At 45.8% G+C, this 22,469-nt stretch overlaps 1 protein-coding gene across 2 annotated transcripts in view; it reads right to left on the reverse strand.

Annotated features, from left to right (window-relative positions):
- The window catches only part of LOC146045333 (phosphorylase b kinase regulatory subunit alpha, skeletal muscle isoform-like), a 219,166-nt gene that overhangs the window by 35,834 nt on the left and 160,863 nt on the right, over nt 1-22,469 (reverse strand). The window lies entirely within an intron of this gene.

A 22,469-nucleotide genomic window follows, 5' to 3' on the forward strand; every position in this document is an offset into this window, starting at 1 on the left:
GAAACGCCCACGTGTCCTCCGCATTCGGACGGACTCACTCTTTAAGAACAGGGCGTGTGTACGGGCGACATACAAACCGTGCGTGTGCGGTGGAAACGTACAGATTCTTGCACGGTCTTCCCGCACAAGCACGGTCTTACCGCGTCAGAACATACGGGAAGCTGTCCGTACGCCCCGATGCGGAGTATTTACGCACAATCCCACACTTTTGTACTGAGTACACACATCGATCACATGACCCACTTAGGCTATTAGGCAACCTCCTGAAAAAGGGATTGTTATCAATTTCAATCAATTAAATGCTCATCTATACTAACCCACATTCCTACTTCATTCATGACACACATTAACCCTTACAGCATGTGACCCTATCATACATCTATATACACTATGTACATTTTGCTTATTTTAAATATTTTAAACAACTTACACATATACTTTAGCATGTTAGGAAAAAACACTGACAACTTTGAACTTTAAATAAATATTTATTCCCAAACAATAATAACAAAAATGAAAATTAATTTTCAGCATCAATTATGCTTTCAATGAGGCTCATCATTTGCCGCATCAGGCCTCGTAGACGAAGGAGGGCCCCACGGCGACCCTCCTCTGCTTGGGCAGGCTCATCTGTGGAGGAAATTCAAATTTAAAAATGACTAATGATATTCATGCATACATTTAACATAGTCAAACCTACATTTTAAACATGCATTCTGACAGGTGTGTGTGTATATATATATATATATATATATATATATATATATAGATAGATATATATATATACACACATATCTAACTATATATATGAGACCTACACCTATACATACATGCATACATACTACATGGAAAGCCTGATTTTGGCCCTCTACCCTTTACTCTGTAGAACACCTCACAGTCATACTGCTCCTTCTCAATCCAAACCCACCCATGACTAAACTCTGAGAAGCATGCCACGCGCTGCACCAATCACAATTCTGCAAACAAAGTTCAGTGTCTGTTATATGATGGAGCCTGGCAGGGGAGTTACACAACTCTCAGGAATGCTCAGTACATTTGTGCAATCAAGCATGGCTTGCCTGCTGATGGTCTGCTCCAGAAATCATTGTCATAATGCCAGTTAGGGGAAGCTGCAGCACTAACCCACTCCCATGCTCAAAAGCATTACTAAGACCAAATCCACACACAATTATGGTGCAAAACATACATGCAGACCGCAGGGGTTGGTTAGCTAGAGGAGGGCCCAGGGGCACTGACCACTTGTTACTCCAGTCTAAGCCACGCCTGGCCATACTCCATTTATGCCATACTGAATCTAGTTTACACAGATCAATCACCAGTAAACTCTACTCACCTATATGAGGCTATAGATTGTATGCAAGCAGCAGGGACATGTAACCCTTACATGAGCAAGTCATCACTTTCTTCCAGGATACAGATTAACTACACAGGTTCAGTGGCACTTAAAATCGACCTGACAGCCATCCGCACAACCTGTGTCATTAATATGTGTCCAGGATGAAAGGGATGGTTTGGCCACCCTATCTAACCCCAAAGTGTGTCTGTTGCTATCCAGTTTGTTTTATCACTTTATAGTATTGCAAAAAACAATTGAATCACCAGTGCTACAAAGCAAATAGAAGATGACTAAAGGAATAATGAATCTTTATGTATACATACCACTTTCCTCCGCCTGCGCCACCTCACAGGCCTCCTCATCCTCCTCTTCAGCTGGTACCACCTCTTCCTCCACCAGCTCCTCCTCCTGTGGCACCATCTCTTCCTCCACAACCTCCTCCTCCTGTGGCACCATCTCTTCCTCCACAACCTTCTCCTCCTGTGGCACCACCTCCTCCTCCACAATCTCCTCCTCCTCTGGCACCACCTCCTCGCCCATCTCGGCAGTGCCCTCCTCCTGGGCCTGGGACGCCTCTGCCTGCTCCCGTGCCTGTCTTGCTCGATCACGGGCTGTGTTTGGGAAAAGTAAAAAAAGTGCCAATTAGTGGTAATTTGTATTAAGCCTTATCAACCTATAAATGCAAAGGTTATAAGTACAGATAATTGTACAGGCAAACAGCTCCTCAGTGGCCTTTACAAAACACAGCCTGTAACATGGCAGGTATGCTGTGACATTTGGGCCATTGTAAGCATCACAAGCATTAATCCTCCCCAATAACATATTTTATGACCATTACAGGGTGTCAAACAGGAAGTAGCACTCATATATTGTATGCCATGTTTAACTCATGATCAGGCTGGTGACCTTAGTGGATTAAATAATGTCAGGTAAGCAATCATGTCCAAATCCACATTTACTGTTGAAATACTCACATCTAGCAATGCTGGCCCTTATTGATTGAAGCCTCTCTGGCTCCCTGCGCCGGAGGTCGGACCACCGTCGCTCCAGCTGAGCGATGGTCCGCCGCACCTGGGTGCGTGCGTATATCCGGCGGCGGGCCACCGCATAGGCAGAGCGTTTCTGCCTATTCGTTATAAAGGTGCCCGCACGCCCCAGCCTGCGGAGACCAGTGTCCTCAGCTCTGCTGACGAAAAAGGTGCTGCTCTGCCATAAGCCGCCATCTTAGCAATGGCACAAATCAAACAATCATGTGCTGTCATTGGTTGACCAGAGTGATATTTGGTATTAACTTTATTGTTCATTTTTACACTAACAGCGTGTATGCGCCCGAACAGACGGCTAACCCATTGCATCGCACACCCATCCTAAACAGTGTAAAATAAGATGGAAACACATTATATCTAATCTATAACATTCACAAAACATGGGTATAAGCAACAGGTGAAATAGTGTGCATCACTAGACACTTACACCTAACTCAACAAGGTACTAAACAGCTAATTTATAATAAAAGCTATGCAGCAGAAACATAGCAAATAGTGGCAGACCTTTTCCCAAAATTAGGCCATGCTGCCATGTGTACACTTACCTTCTACTGGCCCCTACTACAGAGGTGGAATGAAAAGTAGCTAGCATCTAAGCTGAATTTGGAGTGGTTTCACATGTGATTTGGATGCTAGCACTGATTACTTGTGGCTAAGTGGTGGACTGGATTGACATATGGAATGGGTAGTGTCAGTTGTACTACATAGCAAACAAGTGCACAGTACAGAAGTACATTCAAATATACATGTCATGTCTGACCTCAGTTTTATTTGGTCATTGGTGTTGGAATCTGCATGTAGCTAATACATCAGACTTACTGAGTTTGCCAGGTTTTTTTAAAATATTTTTCAACACCAAGGGGCGGCCCGTATGCGCCGCACGGTTGACGCTGGCGTACGGGACGCGGCCGTACGGAACGCAGGTTGCAGCTGATTAACGCCAATTACAGAAATAGTATTTAAAGTTGTCCTAGAAAGGCAAACACTTGTTGCAAACATGGCAGGCTCAGAGTCAGAGGAAGACCAGGTGGTGCAGAATCTCTTGTCCCGCATGGAGGCCAACACCACCTATGTCCCTCTCAACCCAGAGCACCCAGATGGCCCATCAACATCAGGCCAATCAGCAGCTGGGCCATCCTCAGCATCAGCAGAATCATTGGGAACACAGCAGGTGGCTTCCCAACAGAGTAGCCAGCCCAGCACTTCAGGTACAGCAACCGGTGGCCGTGGCAGTGCCCGTGCCCGTGGCCGCAGTGGGGCAACAGAGGAACCAACCACAAGAAACATGGCATATGAACCGCGGGAGCTTGACATCCTGGTGACCCGGGCACGTGATTTAATTGAGTGCCCAGCGGTGAAGTTGACACACACAAGGAGATGGAAGATCTGGGAGGAGATAACGGCGGAGATTAATGCAGTGGCTCCACAAGTTCGTCAGACGGAGCATGTTAAGAAGAGGCAAGTACATGTGTGTTACATTTGAGTAGTACAAGTCCAGTAATGTTAACATTCAATATTAGATGGAGTTGGGCAATGGGTGTTCACGTTGCTTGGAGGCACAGACATGTTGGCCATGACATTGAATTGATAGTTATTGGAGGGTGACTGTTTTTGTATCTTCTAAGGGTTGGTTTGAAAAATGAATATAATGTAAGTTCGGTGTCAGTAGGCACATGTTGTATTATGTTTCAGATTGCAATGGGTGCTACAGCAAACATGAGGAGTTACATGTATTAATATGTACACTTTGATTGCAGGTGGCACGACTTCAAAGGCAACCTCAAGAAGAAATTGACCCAGTGGTGGGAACACAGCCACACCTCTGGGGCTGGCCCCATGCCATCCAAGCTGGAGCTCACCCCCCTGGAAGAGATGGCCCAGTGCTGTATTGCAGTGGAGGAGGTCCGGGGGGTGAGCACTATAGACAGCGAGTCCCCAGCGGAAGTGATGGCTTCTACGCTTGAAGGTAATTATTTGCCAGGCCATAAGTAGATGTTTAAAATTTGGCATGGAATGTGTGGTAATTGGTAATTTCTCGTTCAACAGCATCCCCACCGCTTGGTCAAGATTCTCTTGAGGAGGTTGTGGAGTCTGTGCCACCTGGCCCCAGTAGCAGGCCCGTGCAGCAGCAGCCGGGATTGTCCGCGGCTGAATTGTCCATGTGGGGCCGTGTGCTGGATAGTATTGTGCAGCAGGGAGAGTCGGCATTCGAGCGGGTGCGTAGGGCCGAGGAGGTGCTGCAGGGTTTGACCACCAGCCAGCAGAGTATTGCTGCGAGCCTGCAGGCTATGAGTGCCAGCCAGCAAGCTATGAGTGCCAGCCACCAAGCTATTGCTGCTAGCCTGCAGGTGCTGGCTGATCAAGCCCTGCGGCAAAATGACCTCCTCCTCCGCCATAATGAACTTATGGTGGAGCTAGTTACCAGCAAAAGGGCCCTAATGTCACCCGCTTCGGGTGCATTACCAACATCATCACTCCCTGCTGCCAGAGGGGGAAGAACATCCACCCCCTCACCAGCATGTGCTCCACATGAGCCACCATCTGACTCTGGCCGTGGACGAGGCCGAAGAGCTGCTGCACGTGGCAAGGAGCCTGCCAGGGGCAAACGTGCCCGCAAATGAACTTGTGTCCCCATTAATCTCCACCGTTATGTCTTCCCAAATCTTCCATTGAGCTGTGTGTGTCAGCATCCTGTGTCCAAATCCGTGCCCAGGGTCACCACTTTTGCCCGCGGTTCAAATGTCATGTTTGGTTCCCCTGTTGCCCTGTTTCGGCTACCATTACTGTGTGCTGTACTTGAAGTGTTGGTGCTGTACTTTTGTTGTGAAGCCACCTGATGTGTTCCCAATGATTCTGCTGTGGCTATTTATTCTATATTATTTCTTTTTTGTCCTGTTATGGTCCCATTTGTTTTGTGATGTTTTTGAAATTTTTACCAAAGTTTCTTTAATAAATGTTATTTTGGCCCCACAAATGTCTGTATTAATTGATACATGCAGAAGTGCCATGTGTATTAGTATTATTAATATTAAGTTGTGTGCATTATTTGCAGTGTAAAAGTGTGTGACAAGTGCAGCATGTAATGTTCCCTTTAAGCTGCAATGCTTCCAATTGTAGCAGTGAGAAGCGTGTAATTAACAAGTAATGGGTAAAGTATGTGATTGTATTGGGTTCAGGTGACATTGGTTGAGGTGCGTCCGTCCTGATTAGGCGTTCCGATTGCCTAGCGCATGACCGAGTGGTGTCCGCAAAGCAAGAGTAGCCTTTTGGACACCGCACATTTCTTCCCTTTTTGTTCGCGTGCATTCGGCGTGCTGTCCGAATGCACGCCTACCAAAATATGTGTACTCCCCCGTGTCCGCCCATGTTTCCGCCCAGTTTAGCCCACTTTGAAACTACGCCCCTGTGTCATTCCGCATGACGCCCATAACACACCCATATTGCCCGAGTGATTGCGGTGCACATTTCTGTACGGTATTAATGAGAACAAGTACGGAGACCATGCGTGGCACATGCGCGTCGTGTTCTCCACGCATGCGCAGACGGCTAAAAAATGCCATCCGAAAGAATTCGGAAAAGTACGCACCGATCAGAATAAGGGCCAAAATGCTGAATCAAAAAATAAATTGAAAAATGAACCAATATTGTCAAACAACGGAATATATATAATACACAGCAAATGCAGAGGTTTTTTTTTTTTTTAGACTAGTGCCCTCTGAGTGCTGCCTGCTTGTATATTAGTGCACCTGCGAGCGATAACCATCCCAGACACCACCAGCCTCCCCGACCCTCTCCTGAGCCCTGCCTGCTGATACATTAGTGCTCCTGGGAGCAATGACCATCCCATACACCACCAGCCTCCCCGTTCCTCTCCTGAGCGCTGCCCGCTGATACATTGTTGCACCTGCTCCTGGGAGCGATAACCATCCCAGACCCCACAAGCCTCCTCCGACCATCTCCTGAGCGCAGCCTGCTGATACATCAGTGCACCTGCTCCTGGGAGCGATAGCCATCCCAGACACCACCAGCCTCCTCCGACCATCTCCTGAGCGCTGCCTGCTGATACATTAGTGCTCCTGGTATCAATAACCATCCCAGACACCACCAGCCTCCCCCGACCCTCTCCTAAGCGCTGCCGGCTGATACATTAGTGCACCTGCTCCTGGGAGCGATAGTAGTAGTAGTACGTTTATTTATAAGGCGCCGCAAAGTGTCCGCAGCGCCGTACATAGCAAACAAAAAACAAATTACAAGGTAACGTACAGGGTGTGTTGAAAAATACAGTAGGGTATAGCTGGTAGAACTAAAATCAGCAGCAGTTCAGAAGTAGGTGTCAAAATTGTCGAGGAGACTGAAGATGAAGTAGAGGAAGGGAAGAACAGGACAGGAGCACAGGTGAGGTAAAGAGGTAGGGTGAGTACGTGAGGAAGGAGGACCCTACTCATAAGAGTTAACATACTAAAAATAGGTGGGTGGAGGAACGAAAAACAATAGGATAAGTAGGAACGGAGACAGGATAGGAGGATCAAAAGAGGTTAGGAGGAGGGATAGGCTAGTCGAAAAAAGTGGGTTTTGAGGGAGCGCTTGAAGGAGGTAAGGGAATCAGAAAGCCTGATGGGTGGCGGGAGGTTGTTCCAGTGCAGGGGGGCAGCACGAGAGAAGTCTTGGACACGGGAGTGGGAGGAGGTGATTAGGTGAGAGGTCAGTCGGCGGTCAGCGATGGAGCGAAGAGGACGGGAGGGAGTGTGGATAGAGATCAGTGAAGAGAGGTAAGGAGCGGTGGAGGAGGAGAGAACCTTGTATGTGGTGGTGAGGAGTTTAAAGAGAACTCGGAAAGGAATGGGGAGCCAGTGAAGAGATAGACAGAGGGGGAGGCGGAAGTAGAGCGGCGGGAGAGGAAGATGAGCCTAGCAGCAGCGTTAAGAATGGATTGGAGAGGTGCGAGGTGGGTGAGAGGTAGCCCAGAGAGAAGGATGTTGCAGTAGTCAAGGCGGTAGATGACAAGAGAGTGAATGAGAATTTTGGTCGCGTCAGTGGAGAGGAATGGTCTGATGCGTGAGATGTTGCGTAGGTGAAAGCGGCAAGACTGTGAGAGAGCACGAATGTGGGGGGTGAAAGAGAGGGAGGAGTCAATGATGACACCGAGGCAGCGCGTTTGGTCGGTGGAGGTGATCTCGGTTTCACCAATGCTGATGGAGATAGTGGGAGAGGGGATGTTCGGGGGATGGAAGATTAGAAGTTCAGTTTTAGCCATGTTTAGTTTCAGGAAGCGTTAAGTCATCCAGGCTGAGATGGCCGTGAGGCATTCGGAGACCTTGGACAGGAGTGATGAGGATAGGTCGGGGGAGGAGAGATAGATTAGGGTATCATCAGCATAAAGGTGGTAATGAAAACCATAGGAGCTGATGAGGGTGCCCAGAGAGGTGGTGTAGAGGGAGAAGAGGAGAGGGCCAAGGACTGACCCTTGGGGAACACCGACTGGCTGCGGGGTAGTAGGAGAGGAGGAGCTTGGAGTGGAGACGGAGAAGGAGCGATCGGAGAGGTATGAGGTGAACCAGGAGAAGACCGTGCCAGTGATGCCAAAGGAGCGGAGGGTGTTGAGCAGGAGAGGGTGGTCAACAGTGTCAAAGGCAGCCGACAGATCAAACTGGATGAGGATAGAGAAGAGGCCTTTGGATTTAGCCGATAGTAGATCGTTAGTGACTTTGGTCAGGGCTTGGAGGCAAAAGGGAGGAGGGAGATGGGCCTGTAGTTGGATGGAGAGTTGGGGTCCAGATTGTTTTTTTGAGAATTGGGGAGACAAGAGCGTGTTTGAAGGAGGAAGGGAAGATCCCAGAGGATAGGGAAAGATTAAAGAGGTGAGCCAGGTGAGAGCAGACTGACGGACTGAGACGACGGATAATATTGGAGGGGATAGGATTGAGCGGGCAGGTGGAGGGAGAAGCGGATTGAAGGATAGAGTGTACTTCAGCAGCAGTGGTGGGGTAAAATGAGGACAGGGGTTGGAAGGAAGGGAGTGGAGATGTAGGAGGGGAGGAGGGAGAGGGTGAGGTCATGGCAGCAGTGGTGGCAGTCCTGAGAGAGGAGATTTTGGTTGAAAAATAGGTAGATAACCATCCCATACACCACCAGCCTACCCGTTCCTCTCCTGAGTGCAGTTATTGCCCACTGATACATTAGTGCACCTGCTCCTGGGAGCGATAACCATCCCATACACCACCAGCCTCCCCGTTCCTCTACTGAGTACATTATTGCACCTGCTCCTGGGAGCGATAACCATCCCAGAACCCACAAATCTCCTCCGACCATATCCTGAGCGCTGCCTGCTGATACATTATTGCTCCTGGGAGCAATAACCATCCCAAACACCACCAGCCTCCCCCATTCCTCTCCTGAGCGCTGCCCGCTGATACATTAGTGCAGTGGCGGATTCAGGGGGGGGGGGCACCCGGGCACGTGCCCCCCTTTCATTTTGTATCTGAGGACCAGGGCTTTCCAATGAGCCCACCCCCGTGTCTCTAGCCCCTCGGGAACCGGAGATATCGCCTGGCAAAGCTGTAACATTTTTTTCCCCATAGGATATGGTACCCGTCAATTCCGACCCCCACCCCGTTCCGACGGCTGCCAGTTCCCCAATTGGCATCACAGAAGCTTGTGGTTGATCTCATTCAATTTGAAATCGCTGGGCTTTCAATATGATACCAGGCTGGTCGATATCAGTCAATCGGTTCCAGAGATATTGCATGTAAACCGATTTTTTTATTTTTGAAATGTAATTTCATGGCTGTTCATGTTCTTTGAGGGCAGATTACACTGGGGCCAAACGTTTCAGTTTCACTGGACCAAAATCATTCGAAGCCCACACAAAAGTTCTTCAATATGATACTTGTCTCATGTAAATGGGTCAGTTGGTTCCGAATATATAGCCGGTTAAATGCAGGTACTAGGATGGTGTAAAAGGGGCCAAACTGGCAATGCATTTTCTGGTGTGAAAGGGGTATTATTTCAAATTGCTGGGACCTGCAGTGCTCTGAATACAGCCAGGCTCTGCCACTGTCAGTGGCTATCACTTCTGCCTGGCGGCGGCTGTCCCCTATTTACCACGAGCATGTATTCCCCTTGGCAATGAGCATGTAATCCCACATGGCAACGAGCATGGAACCTCTGGCAATGAGCATGGTACCCTTGGCAATGAGCATGTAGATAAGCAGCACTTATGTAGCATAATTTTTAATAGGCATTATGGTGTTTGGTATAATACATAATGGACATAATGGCATGCTACTTAACGTGTAATGGACATTATGGTGTAAATGTTTAATGCGCGCCTTTGGTGGACAAAGTCCCTGTTTATGAAGCGTATTGTGAATTTTAATCTGTGTGGCATTATGTGAATTCTGGCTCAATCCGTGTGGCATTATGTGAATTTTGTCTCAATCCGTGTGGCATTATGTGAATTTGTCTCAATCCGTGTGGCATTATGGGAATTTTGGCTCAATCCATGTGGCACTATGTGAATTTTGGCTCAATCCGTATGGCATTTTATGAATTTGGCTCAATCCATGTGGCATTATGTGAATTTTGGCTTAATCCATTTGGCATTATGTGAATTTTGGCTCAATCCGTGTGTTATTATGTTAATTTTGGCTCAATCCGTGTGGCATTATGTGAATTTTGGCTCATTCCATTTGGCATCATGTGTAAGGGGCAAGTATAATGGGGTCTAGTATTTTTTTGCATAATGTGTAGAAGTTGTATATGGTGTTGTACACTACACTCTAGGACACGCCCCCTGTTGAGTGGCCAAACTCCCTTTCACACAACTACGTCCATACTTTTGTCGCCATGGTGGGCCTGCGTACTTTAAATGCCAGGGCCTATTTTTAATCCCATTCCCACCCTCTCTCTGCCGCTCTCTTAGCATGTACACTGGCGCCAGTAACACCGCCCCTCCCCCACCTAAACCCTCTTTTATCATGGTGCCCCCCCTGTCATTTTATCCTGGATCCGCCCCTGCATTAGTGCATCTGCTCCTAGGAGCGATAACCATCCCATACACCACCAGCCTCCCCGTTCCTCTCCTGAGCGCAGCCTGCTGATACATTATTGCACCTGCTCCTGGGAGCGATAACCATCCCAGACTCCACAAGCCTCCTCCGACCATCTCCTGAGCGCAGCCTGCTGATACATCAGTGCACCTGCTCCTGGGAGCGATAACTATCCCAGACACCACCAGCCTCCTCCGACCATCTCCTGCGCACCGCCTGCTGATACATTAGTGCTCCTGGAAGCGATAACCATCCCATACACCACCAGCCTCCCCGTTCCTCTCCTGAGTACATTATTGCACCTGCTCCTGGGAGCGATAACCATCCCAGACCCCACGAGCCTCCTCCGACCATCTCCTGAGCGCAGCCTGCTGATACATTAGTGCACCTGCTCCTGGTAGTGATAATCATCCCAGACACCACCAGCCTCCCCCGACCCTTTCCTTAGCGCTGCCTGCTGATACATTAGTGCACCTGCTCCTGGTAGCAATAACCATCCCAGACACCACCAGCCTCCCCTGACCCTCTCCTGAGCGCTGCCTGCTGATACATTAGTGCACCTGCTCCTGGTACCGATAACCATCCCAGACACAACCAAGCAGCCCCGGCCCTCTCCTGGATGCTGCGTGAATGACTTGGGGGATTTGTTTTGTGCATACTGCTGAAAATGACGGGTACAAAAAGAACATTTTTGCATTTTATTATAGAATAATGTACTGGGATATTCCCTCATTGTAAATCAACGCAAGAGCTAAACAGGAACAGTTGAAAGTGCCCATTCTCTAGTGTTCCAAGGACTGGGATTAGAACAAGCCTGAAATAGGAGATTAGCTACTGTATGTGATCATTTAATAACATTAAAGTTGTCAGATTTAAGTTATTATTTTTCCTTTTTCTGCAAAAAACAAGATTAGCATCTAATAATGGCACAGAAAACACTAAACGGAATCATTACATACTATAACAGGGTTGCCGACTTCAGAAAGCTCCTCTCCGGGAGAAGCCCGGAGAGGAGACTTTCAGCAGGCGATCAGGGGGCGGGGCTTAAACGTGACATCATTAAGCCCTGCCCCCATGAAGGAAAGTGCCTCAATTTGACGATCTCCGTGGAGGGGGCGGGGCAAAACAACGCGATGATGCCACTTTGGCCCCACCCCCTCTCCGGAGATCATCAAAAAAGGTCAACTAAACGCTGTGGCTGGGGGAAGCCGCAATCGGGGGGGGGGGGGGGGGGGGGGTGCTCCGACGTGTGGAACGCACGGACATCTTGCTTCCGGCGGAAAGCGGAAGTAAGACACTAATGGGACAGAAGCCGAATCGTATATAAACCCAGTTGTGGCAAGGCAGGACACGCTACTGAGGAAGGATCCTGGTGACCCGAAACTAGTTTGGCGTGTCTTGCCACTTTTGTTTTGTACCCGGTTGGACTACAGGGATTTCTTCACCCCCTTGGACGGCACCCCCAGTTCCGGAGCTGGACTGCTTTCACCATTGGACTAGCGTTATCCTGTTATTGCCCCGGTAGGGCATGAAATACCGCCTGTCGGCACATGTCAGCTCAAAAAAACAGTAAAAAAAAGTTGACCTTCTGACCTAACCCATGTCGACCTAATGACTGTCGACCTAAGTGTGGTCGACAATATGACCGTATCCCCTTCAATACAGCACCAATAAAGGCGTTGAAACAGGCTTCATGTGACATTACTTTCTATAACAAATGCATGATACACATGAGTGTAGCAGGAGTGACTGCATACATTTGGAGGCACCCAGCAAGATAATATAGTTACAAGTACCATATATACTCGAGTATAAGCCTACTTTTTCAGAACAGTTTTTATGCTGAAAAAGCCCACCTCGGCTTATACTCGAGTGAGGGCCCCACTTGAGTCAATAAGTTTTCCCAGTTTTTTTGTCGTAAAATTAGGTGCCCCTGCTTATATTCGGGTCGACTTATACTTGATTATATACGGTAAGTGCAAGGATCAATACAGGTTGAGTATCCCGTATCCAAAATGCTCGGGACCAGGAGAATTTTGGATAACGGATTATTCTGTATTTTGGAATATTTTAATATTTCAATTATGTATTTTGAAGTATCTTGCATTTATGCTGTATAAACACATCAAACACATGAAATGCACACAAATATATTTTATTTGTTCAAAAAACAAGGTTTGAAAACAACAAAATTTGTGTTCTATCTCAGATATTGAATTTGAATGCCAAGCAATCATTTTCTTGTACATATATAGTGCCAGTTAAATATAATTCCCTCAGTAGTGCTGTTACAAATGTCCCCAGTGAGTTTTTAGCAAAATAAAAAAAAAATTCCCACTTTCTGGAATGTATGGTTTTCGGAATAATTCGGATAAGGGATATTCGGATACGGGATACTCAACCTGTACTGTGTTTTCAATATCTATTTTAGAATTCTGCTGCTGACAATATTCTATTTTAGAATTCTGCTGCTCCCAACATTCTATTTTAGAATGCTGCAATGGCGAGCCTATAAATATGAGTGCCCAGAGTTACTGTCCTCAGTCTGCTGCCGCCTCTTGACAAGACAAGTCACACTTTAGAGAGCTGAAAGCAAAAGAGTCAGTTGTCATGCCTGCTGCTGAACTGTCAGCAAAACCAAACCGGCCTCAGTTTCGGCCTGTGGTAACCAAACATGGGCAGGTCTCTGTATATTCAGATCTAACCCCAGCCAAGATCAAGCCGGTGACCCAGGGCAGGGCCAAGCCAGTGACCCAGGGCAGGGCCAAGCCAGTGACCCAGGGCAGAGCCAAGCCGGCAGTCCCAACGATGCCAAAGCCGGCAGTCCCAGTGAAGCCAGCAGTCCCGGTCAAGCTGAAGATGGCAGTCCCGGTCAAGCCGGAGGCGGGATTCCCACTTACTGCCAAGAAGGGATACATGGTCCTGCCCAAGATATCAGACGAGGTCCTGCACAAGCCAGCAGTCCCAGTCAAGCAAAAGATGGCAGTCCCGGTCAAGCCGGAGGCGGGATTCCCGCTTACTGCCAAGAAGGGATACATGGTCCTGCCCAAGATATCAGACGAGGTCCTGCACAAGCCAGCAGTCCCAGTCAAGCTAAAGATGGCAGTCCCGGTCAAGCCGGAGGCGGGATTCCCGCTTACTGCCAAGAAGGGATACATGGTCCTGCCCAAGATATCAGACGAGGTCCTGCACAAGCCAGCAGTCCCAGTCAAGCTAAAGATGGCAGTCCCGGTCAAGCCGGAGGCGGGATTCCCGCTTACTGCCAAGAAGGGATACATGGTCCTGCCCAAGATATCAGACGAGGTCCTGCACAAGCCAGCAGTCCCAGTCAAGCTAAAGATGGCAGTCCCGGTCAAGCCGGAGGCGGGATTCCCGCTTACTGCCAAGAAGGGATACATGGTCCTGCCCAAGATATCAGACGAGGTCCTGCACAAGCCAGCAGTCCCAGTCAAGCTAAAGATGGCAGTCCCGGTCAAGCCGGAGGCGGGATTCCCGCTTACTGCCAAGAAGGGATACATGGTCCTGCCCAAGATATCAGACGAGGTCCTGCACAAGCCAGCAGTCCCAGTCAAGCTAAAGATGGCAGTCCCGGTCAAGCCGGAGGCGGGATTCCCGCTTACTGCCAAGAAGGGATACATGGTCCTGCCCAAGATATCAGACGAGGTCCTGCACAAGCCAGCAGTCCCAGTCAAGCTAAAGATGGCAGTCCCGGTCAAGCCGGAGGCGGGATTCCCGCTTACTGCCAAGAAGGGATACATGGTCCTGCCCAAGATATCAGACGAGGTCCTGCACAAGCCAGCAGTCCCAGTCAAGCTAAAGATGGCAGTCCCGGTCAAGCCGGAGGCGGGATTCCCGCTTACTGCCAAGAAGGGATACATGGTCCTGCCCAAGATATCAGACGAGGTCCTGCACAAGCCAGCAGTCCCAGTCAAGCTAAAGATGGCAGTCCCGGTCAAGCCGGAGGCGGGATTCCCGCTTACTGCCAAGAAGGGATACATGGTCCTGCCCAAGATATCAGACGAGGTCCTGCACAAGCCAGCAGTCCCAGTCAAGCTAAAGATGGCAGTCCCGGTCAAGCCGGAGGCGGGATTCCCGCTTACTGCCAAGAAGGGATACATGGTCCTGCCCAAGATATCAGACGAGGTCCTGCACAAGCCAGCAGTCCCAGTCAAGCTAAAGATGGCAGTCCCGGTCAAGCCGGAGGCGGGATTCCCGCTTACTGCCAAGAAGGGATACATGGTCCTGCCCAAGATATCAGACGAGGTCCTGCACAAGCCATCAGTCATGCTCCTGCCAAAGCCATCAGTCATGCTCCTGCCAAAGCCATCAGTCATGCTTCTGCCAAAGCCATCAGTCATGCTCCTGCCAAAGCCGGAAGAGATGAAAACTGATGCTGCCGCATACACACCTGATTCCCCAGCCGAGCAGATGAAACCTCGCTCGCTCAGGTTAAGGGTCTCCAAAATGATGAGACGTGCATGCTGTGGGAAGACAACTAGCTCAGATTAACCCCCCCCTCCCCCAACCAACTTGGTGAGACTACTATGATATTCTATGCTGTGCTTAGCTATGCTATGCTAAGAACATGTTCTTAGTACAGCTTAGCTAAGCACAGGATAGTATAGCATAGATAGACTTAGCTAAGATTATGTTAAGACTATGCTAATCTATGCTATGCTAAAACCATGTTCTTAGTATAGCATAGCTAAGCACAGCATAGATTAGCATAGTTTTAACATAATTTTAGCTACAGTAAGTCTATCTATGCTATTCTATTCTATGCTTAGCTATGCTATGCTAAGACTATGGTCTTAGCATAGCTTAGCTAAGCACAGCATAGAATAGCCTAGCACAGTCTCCCCCTCCTCCAAAAAAAAAAAAAAAATTATAAAAAAAAAAAAAAAAAATAAAAAAAAAAAAATCCCCGCCCCTCCCCCCCACCTGATGAGGTCACCTTGACGTGGTAGGTGGGCTCACATTAATGTGCTAAGAACCTCAATGTCCCCCATGTTACTGTTATCGGTCTCTGTACTTCATGTGCATTTGCTTTCCTTTCTGGCTGAGCTCTGCTTTTAAACCCTCATGGTCTTAGTATAGCTTAGCTAAGCACAGCATAGAATAGCCTAGCACAATCTCCCCATCCTCCTCCAAATAAGAAAAAAAAAATTCTTTATAAAAAATTATAACCCCCCCCCCTCCCCTCCACCCACCGGATGAGGTCACCTTGATGTGGTAGGTGGGCTCACATTATTGTGCTAAGAACCTCAATGTCCCCTATGTTAAAGTTATTGGTCTCTGTACTTCATTTGCATTTTCTTTCTTATCTGGCCATTATTCTAATCCACCCCTGACTTGGAAGAATAGAGATCTAAAAACCAAACTGGCCCATAATAAAATGAAATGGATTTTTATGTTAAACACACTAAACACACTTGTTCCCAATGGTCATAACTCTTAAAAAGCTCATGATGTACAGTAGATGCATTTATCATTATTACACTTTTTTACTGTATTCTTTAATTCATTTGTATTTATTATATATTCTTCTCTCTTCACATGTATTCCTGTATTCCTGATATTGTCCCATCTGATGAATATGGAGTGTTATTGGGGGTGGCGCTCCCGGTAAACAGGGATGGACAATTCTGGAATACTAAGTATGGCACAGAAAGGTATTTAGAGGAGCAGCTATTCCGCATAAACACCTCCAGAAATACAGATTGTTCATGTGTTTTTAACCTTCAACTAAATGTGAGTGTACATCTTAAATAAATAGTGTGTTTTTAAAACGTTATGCACTTTTTGTGTACCTTTCTCTTTTACATGTTTGGAGGATCCATCCAACTTCATTTATTCCAATTGGGTTTCTGATTTATATGGTGACTATAAGGAGGACCTTCTTGAGCGCAGTGTGACTTTCTTATTCCACGTATCCTGTCTCGTTGCACTTAGAAGTGCAGGCGGGTGGGTGTGGGGCGACGGGCCGTGGCCATGGGAACGCTCAGCGTTTCATGGGTATTCCCATGAAAATACAGGCTGTTTCCATGTAAATGCACCTGTGATGTGTGTGTGTGTGTGTGTGTGGGGGGGGGGGCTTTCAGCTGACAACAGCGGATGTCAGCTGCCGGCCCACTTCCAACACAGGGTCCTCGGAGATGTGAGACACCAGACAAAATATCGACATGCTTGATATTGTCAAAAAGTTCAACATAAGCAAAAAGTTGACACGGCAATGTTCTGCACATAAAAAGGTCCACAAAGGTTTTTCATGATTTTGTTCACAATTTATTGGACTTTTCATACTTTAGCATCCACGCAGAATACAAATGTGAATGGTAAAGTGTATTGAGCACCGCAGTGGCGGCACAGACTACACTAATTGGGGGGTCGACGTTCCCAAAAGTGGACATGGCCAGAAAAAAATGAAGAAAACTCCTGTACGCGTTTTCATGTGTCAACCTTGTCTATGTCGACCTTTTATCAACACTAACCTACTGCATGTTAACCTTTTGTCAATGCTGACATATTGCATATCGACCTTTTGGTGTTACGGTCAACCCTTTAAGCCCCACACAAAATAATAATGTGATGATAAGAACAGATATGTGCAGAAGTCCGAGGTAACCAATGAAACCACCCATTTTATCTATGGGGCACAAGACAGACAAATGACAGGAATTGCCTGATTGGGTTGCTAACGAGTCACTGTGTATTATGCCGGTGGTATAGAGCAGCCGTTTTCAACATGCCCCCCCCAGCTGACGTGGAATTATACACCCACAATTGTGCTATTAGAGCATGCTGGGATATGTAGTTGTGACAGTAGCTGCCCATTTTATATAGGATTGAGCTTTCGGTCTCTGACTGTTCCGTATTCAAAGTAGATGACGAGAGAATTCAGGACACTTCATAGGTCTTTATCATAAGGTTTAGTTTATGGTCTATTTTTAGGCAAAGCCGGTACATTCACATTTTATGATGCTTAAAAATTAATTTTCACTTCTCAGCACTATGCCCAAAAGCATTTATCAGCGGACAGGTAAAGCTTCAATGGTTTTCTAAACTCCAGAAAGGAACTTTTCAAAGAGTTCACAGGCTGGGAAAATGATACAGAAATGAATTTCCATCGCTCATCTAAGTCTGGGTATCTGAAGTGGAATTTCATGGGCGGCTGCACCTGATGAAGTGTTTTATCACATGCAATGCTATCGTTTCTCGGTCACCCTTATCTCTGAAGGCTCTGTGGCGGTTAGATGCTTGAGTCAGTTCACGCTGCACCTCTTTCTTCCTACCCATGTTGAGTTAATAGAATTACTATAAAGAGATTTAGAGTTTTTTCTGTCTTTTCTAGATGAAGGAAGGATCGGACCTTACCACATGCTGGATGATTTGGAGCATGGACAGCAGAAAGGTAAAACCTAAGATTTGGCAGCTTCTCCAGCATTTCTTGGAGGGATCAGGGGAGCATTTTACATAATCTAGAGGGAACATGGCTTCTTTCCCTTTTCTTCTAAAAACAGCTCATAATAGAGGCTTGAGATACAATGTCTATATGGAAAATATGATGCAACTGGTTACGCTCTAGAACATGACAAAGTACCTTCATGAGATTTTCTTCCAGAAATTATAAATAGTGTACATTTAGAATGTCAATATGGTCTGACTGTGGATGGTCACATTGTCAACAGTCGACAATTACATTTAGCATTCACTTTGAATGTAAACCTCACTCTAAGCCCAATGTGGACAGTCAAAATGTTGACATTCTGATTACATACCACACTCCAGATCCAAGGAGAACATGAACATGTATCTTCATTTGGTTTTGTTCCACACTTTAGAAGAACACTGAAATGTCTCTTTACTGGGTTTTGTTATAATTACCAGGAGAACATCGAAATGTCTTATCATTGGGTTTTGTTCCAGATACCAGGAGAACATGTAAAGGTCTCTTTACTGGGATTCATTCCAGACCCCAGGACTCGGAGAACATGGAAATGTCTCAGAAACCAGGGGAACATGTAAAGGTCTCTTTACTGGGTTTTGTTCCAGACCCCAGGAGAACATGAAAATATTGCCGCATTGGGTTATGTTCCAGACTCCAAAACGATATGGAAATGTCTCTTCATTGGGTTATGTCCGAGACATCAGGAGAACATGGAAATGTCTCTTCATTGGGTTACAGTATGTCCGAGACCCCAGGAGAACATGGAAATGTCTCTTCATTAGGTTTTGTTCAAGACCCCAGGAGAGCATTTTTCAGTCCCCAGTAGAAAATGGAAATGTCTGTTCATTGGTTATGTTCCAGACCCTGATGAGAACAAGGAAATGTCTCTTGATTGGGTTTTGCTCTAGATCCCAGGATAATGTAGAAATGTCCCTTTATTGGGGAATGTTGCAGAACCCAATAGAGACCATGATCAATTAATGGCTTTATATTCCAGTAGAACATGGTAAAGTCTCTGCATGGAATCACAGGACACAGACAGCAGGAGAACATGACATGGTCTCATTATGGAGCCACAGATCCCAGCAAGCATCCATACTAAGAAAGTGGACTGTGTCTATACTGTGCGCCAGCCCCGAATCCTTACAATTCAGCAACAGAATTAATTTCTTTATAGAAACTGGTGTTAGAGGTATTATTTATATAATATCACATTTTATCATAAATTAGGAAAATAGGTCAGAACTATTGCAGGTTGTGTATGGTCGATATATAAAGTCTCTTAAATTAGTTTAAACCATAAATTAGTTTAATTACTTGAGCTGGTCTTAAGAACATTAAATGGGACCCACTGTACCCAAAGTTCTTGACTTCTAGATAGTTTTTCTTTATACATACTGGGCAGTACGGATGGTGTAATGGTTAGCATTACTGCCTCACAGCGCTGAGGTCATGGGTTCGATTCCCACCATGGTCTGTGCGTGCGTGTGCATTTGGTAGGGAATATAGTTTGTAAGTTACACTGGGACAGGGACTGATGTGAATGTTCAACTATACTCTGTAAAGCGCGGTGGAATCTGTATGCGCTATATAAGAAACTGTTAATAAGTAAATAATAATAAATAAATACATCACACTGGACCTGCTCTTTCAAAATTGCATTACAAGAAACAAAGCTCTTGGGGTAAGCATCTCTAATACTGCTTTCACATTGCAAAAACCTGCTTTCAACCCGATTTTCTAAACGTGTCTTAAAACTGGTCAAAAGCCAGTTAAACCCCTTTCATATTGCATGATGTAAAAGGTATATTGCAGTTTAAATACCGTTTTGTACTGTCAATGCCTAATTTTTCCCAGCATATAATTTCCATAATTATAATTTTAACCATGCCCATAACATTTAATATAGTCAGAAATAAATAATCTTTATCCCCATAAGCCAGGAAATATTGCATATCAAGTTACACATTTTATCCCATAATGCCAAGTTTGGTCTCTAAATGACTGGAACTATATTAGCTGTCAGATGACAGTTATTAGAATTTCATATCATGTTGCACTCACATTTTATACAAATTATAAGTTCACATTAGAGTAATCACAGAAAAACCAGCATTAGAGATGAAGTCATTAACATTCCCAAACACCAGCTAACCCCCCAGGAAATACAGTAACCGGGGGCGTGTCTGTAGGCTATTGATACAATGTGAATGAATGGATTCTCCCCTCCCCCGAGAGTTCTCTTGGAAAGCAAGAGAGAATCAACCAGGGCAGTGTGTTTTTAGCAGCAGACGGAAGGAGTATGGGACTGACTTCGCCAGGACATGTTGAGGAATAAGTATCTAATGTTATTTACCGTGTATCAGGCATGGCTCGGAATATTGATAATGGATAGAGCTTATTCATGAGAGTATGGTTCAGGTATGGAGTATTGAATGTCTGAGAAGGTCAAATGATTGGAAGGTATGTGAAACGTGACTGTAAGAGATAAAGTGATGATTGGAATCTGTTATATATATATATATATATATATATATATATATATATGGGTATTTGTAGCTGTTATGATTTGTGAGCAAGGACATGCTTAAATTGGTAGATATAGCCGTGTACGTTTACATGTGGACAAAGTGAGGCCTAAACCTGCTGCTGCCATATGGCAAAGCAAAGGCCTAGTTCCTGGATCTTTTGTATGCAAGGAGTGTAAATAGATTCCTTTTTGTCTGCTATGTGTCTGGATATTTTAACTAGCCAATGTGTGTCCAAGTGTGATTGCGGAAAGGCTTTATAAAGTATATTGTCTGACTAGAGTATCTAGATAATCGGATGTAATAGGTCTGTAAGAAACATGTGCTGTGAGTGTAGTCCACTATTGTCTGGATTCTTTGTAATCAAGTGTGTGTGTTTGCTCAAAGGGACGCATGTATTTGAAAGCATGTGTTAGGCTAAAGTGAGCATGTATGGATTCCAGCATTTGTGCGTAATCGAGTGTGTGTCTACGTCCCAGAATGGATTAGCCCTGAGCTGTTTCTATTTAAGAGTGTGAATGCTTTGTGTAATATCCAGTGAGAATATCTAGATAAACTGGCTGGATAAAACCAACTTATATGTAACAAGTGTTGTTAGCATGTGCTTGGATGGTGTGTGTGTAATGGCATGTGATGTGATTATGGTATAGCTAGGCCTTGGAGTGTATAATGCCATTTAGGTGTTCTGTTCAGAGAAGTACATTGTAGCTTAATGATATTCAAATTGTGTATGCTGCAGGTTTAGTGTGTTTGATAAAGGTGCAAGTTATATTCAGGATTGTGAGTATCGCATGATGCAGGTTAGAGGTAATTTGGAGTAAATGTTGTGGATAGAAATTATGAATGTACAGTCAGTTTATGTTTGGTTGCCATGCGGCAGATTTGAGTCCTTAGATTGTTAAGGTTCCTTTGTGTGCCATGTGGCGGAATCTAAAATGGTGGACACAGAGACAGTGGTTAATCATAAAATGGCGGAATGCCATGCGGCAGACCAACATGTGCTCTGGCCAAAATGGCCGACAATCAGGTTCGTTCATGCTACTGTATAGCCACGCCTCCCGCACTGTATTCACATACACATATACAACACTGAGGTTAACTATATTTAAGGATGCTGGTGAAATAATCGTTATTAATTATCATACCTGTATTGTTATATTTATAATCCATGATACAGTTTCATCTGCTTACACTTATAAATAATATTCATTGATTATAAATCTGGACATTCGCTTATTGATTGCTTGCGACATGAATAAATTAGATAGACTTTGCATATATAAATAAATGGGCTTCCATAGTACCTTTCAGATTCAACCCGTTTCACCCATAGAAAGCCATACAATGTCATTTTAAATGTTTTTTTTCCTGCTTGTGGGCGGGGATCAAGTGTGGTTATCATTTGTAGCAAATACCGTTTCTGAGCTGTTCAGACTGCAGGGAAAACGGCTCAGAAACGTGTAGGATCCTGCTTTTAACACGTGTCAAAATACCGGTTTTCTGTAACCGGTAAATTGACAATGTAGCTTTCACATTGCAGCTGGAACCGTTTTAAAGCACTAAAAAAACGGCAATATACCGTGTTACAGCTGCAATGTAAAAGGGGTATAACAGACAGTGGCTTTATCATGTTACGGTTCCACCTACATGAAATAATGGTGTTTTGTTCATGTTAGAATTTTACCTATTAAAACCAGGTGTAATATTATTCCATGCGACACGTTAATGGTCACAGTGACCTGTCCCATCGGTTGCAGATTCTGTTCTGTAGAACCTGTACATTTGTACAACCTTATTTTCCAAGTTCCTGATCATGTGCAAATAAACCAATACATTCTCTGCCAGGCGACTACACGGGGAACAGTGAGGTCAGCAGAAGGACTATAGATCATACGCAGGCTATTTATGTAACGCAGAACCACGACAGCTAGCTGGATACACCTGCTGGGATCTGTGGTGCTTTGACAGCTGGACAGAATGGTCTGTTATAGACACAGGAGGAAACAGACATCCACGCTCAGAACCGCCACCCGCCAGACCAAT

This window comes from Crinia signifera, chromosome 11 (genome assembly GCF_055691185.1).
Source record: "Crinia signifera chromosome 11, ASM5569118v1, whole genome shotgun sequence".
In the NCBI taxonomy this organism is placed as follows: domain Eukaryota; kingdom Metazoa; phylum Chordata; class Amphibia; order Anura; family Myobatrachidae; genus Crinia; species Crinia signifera.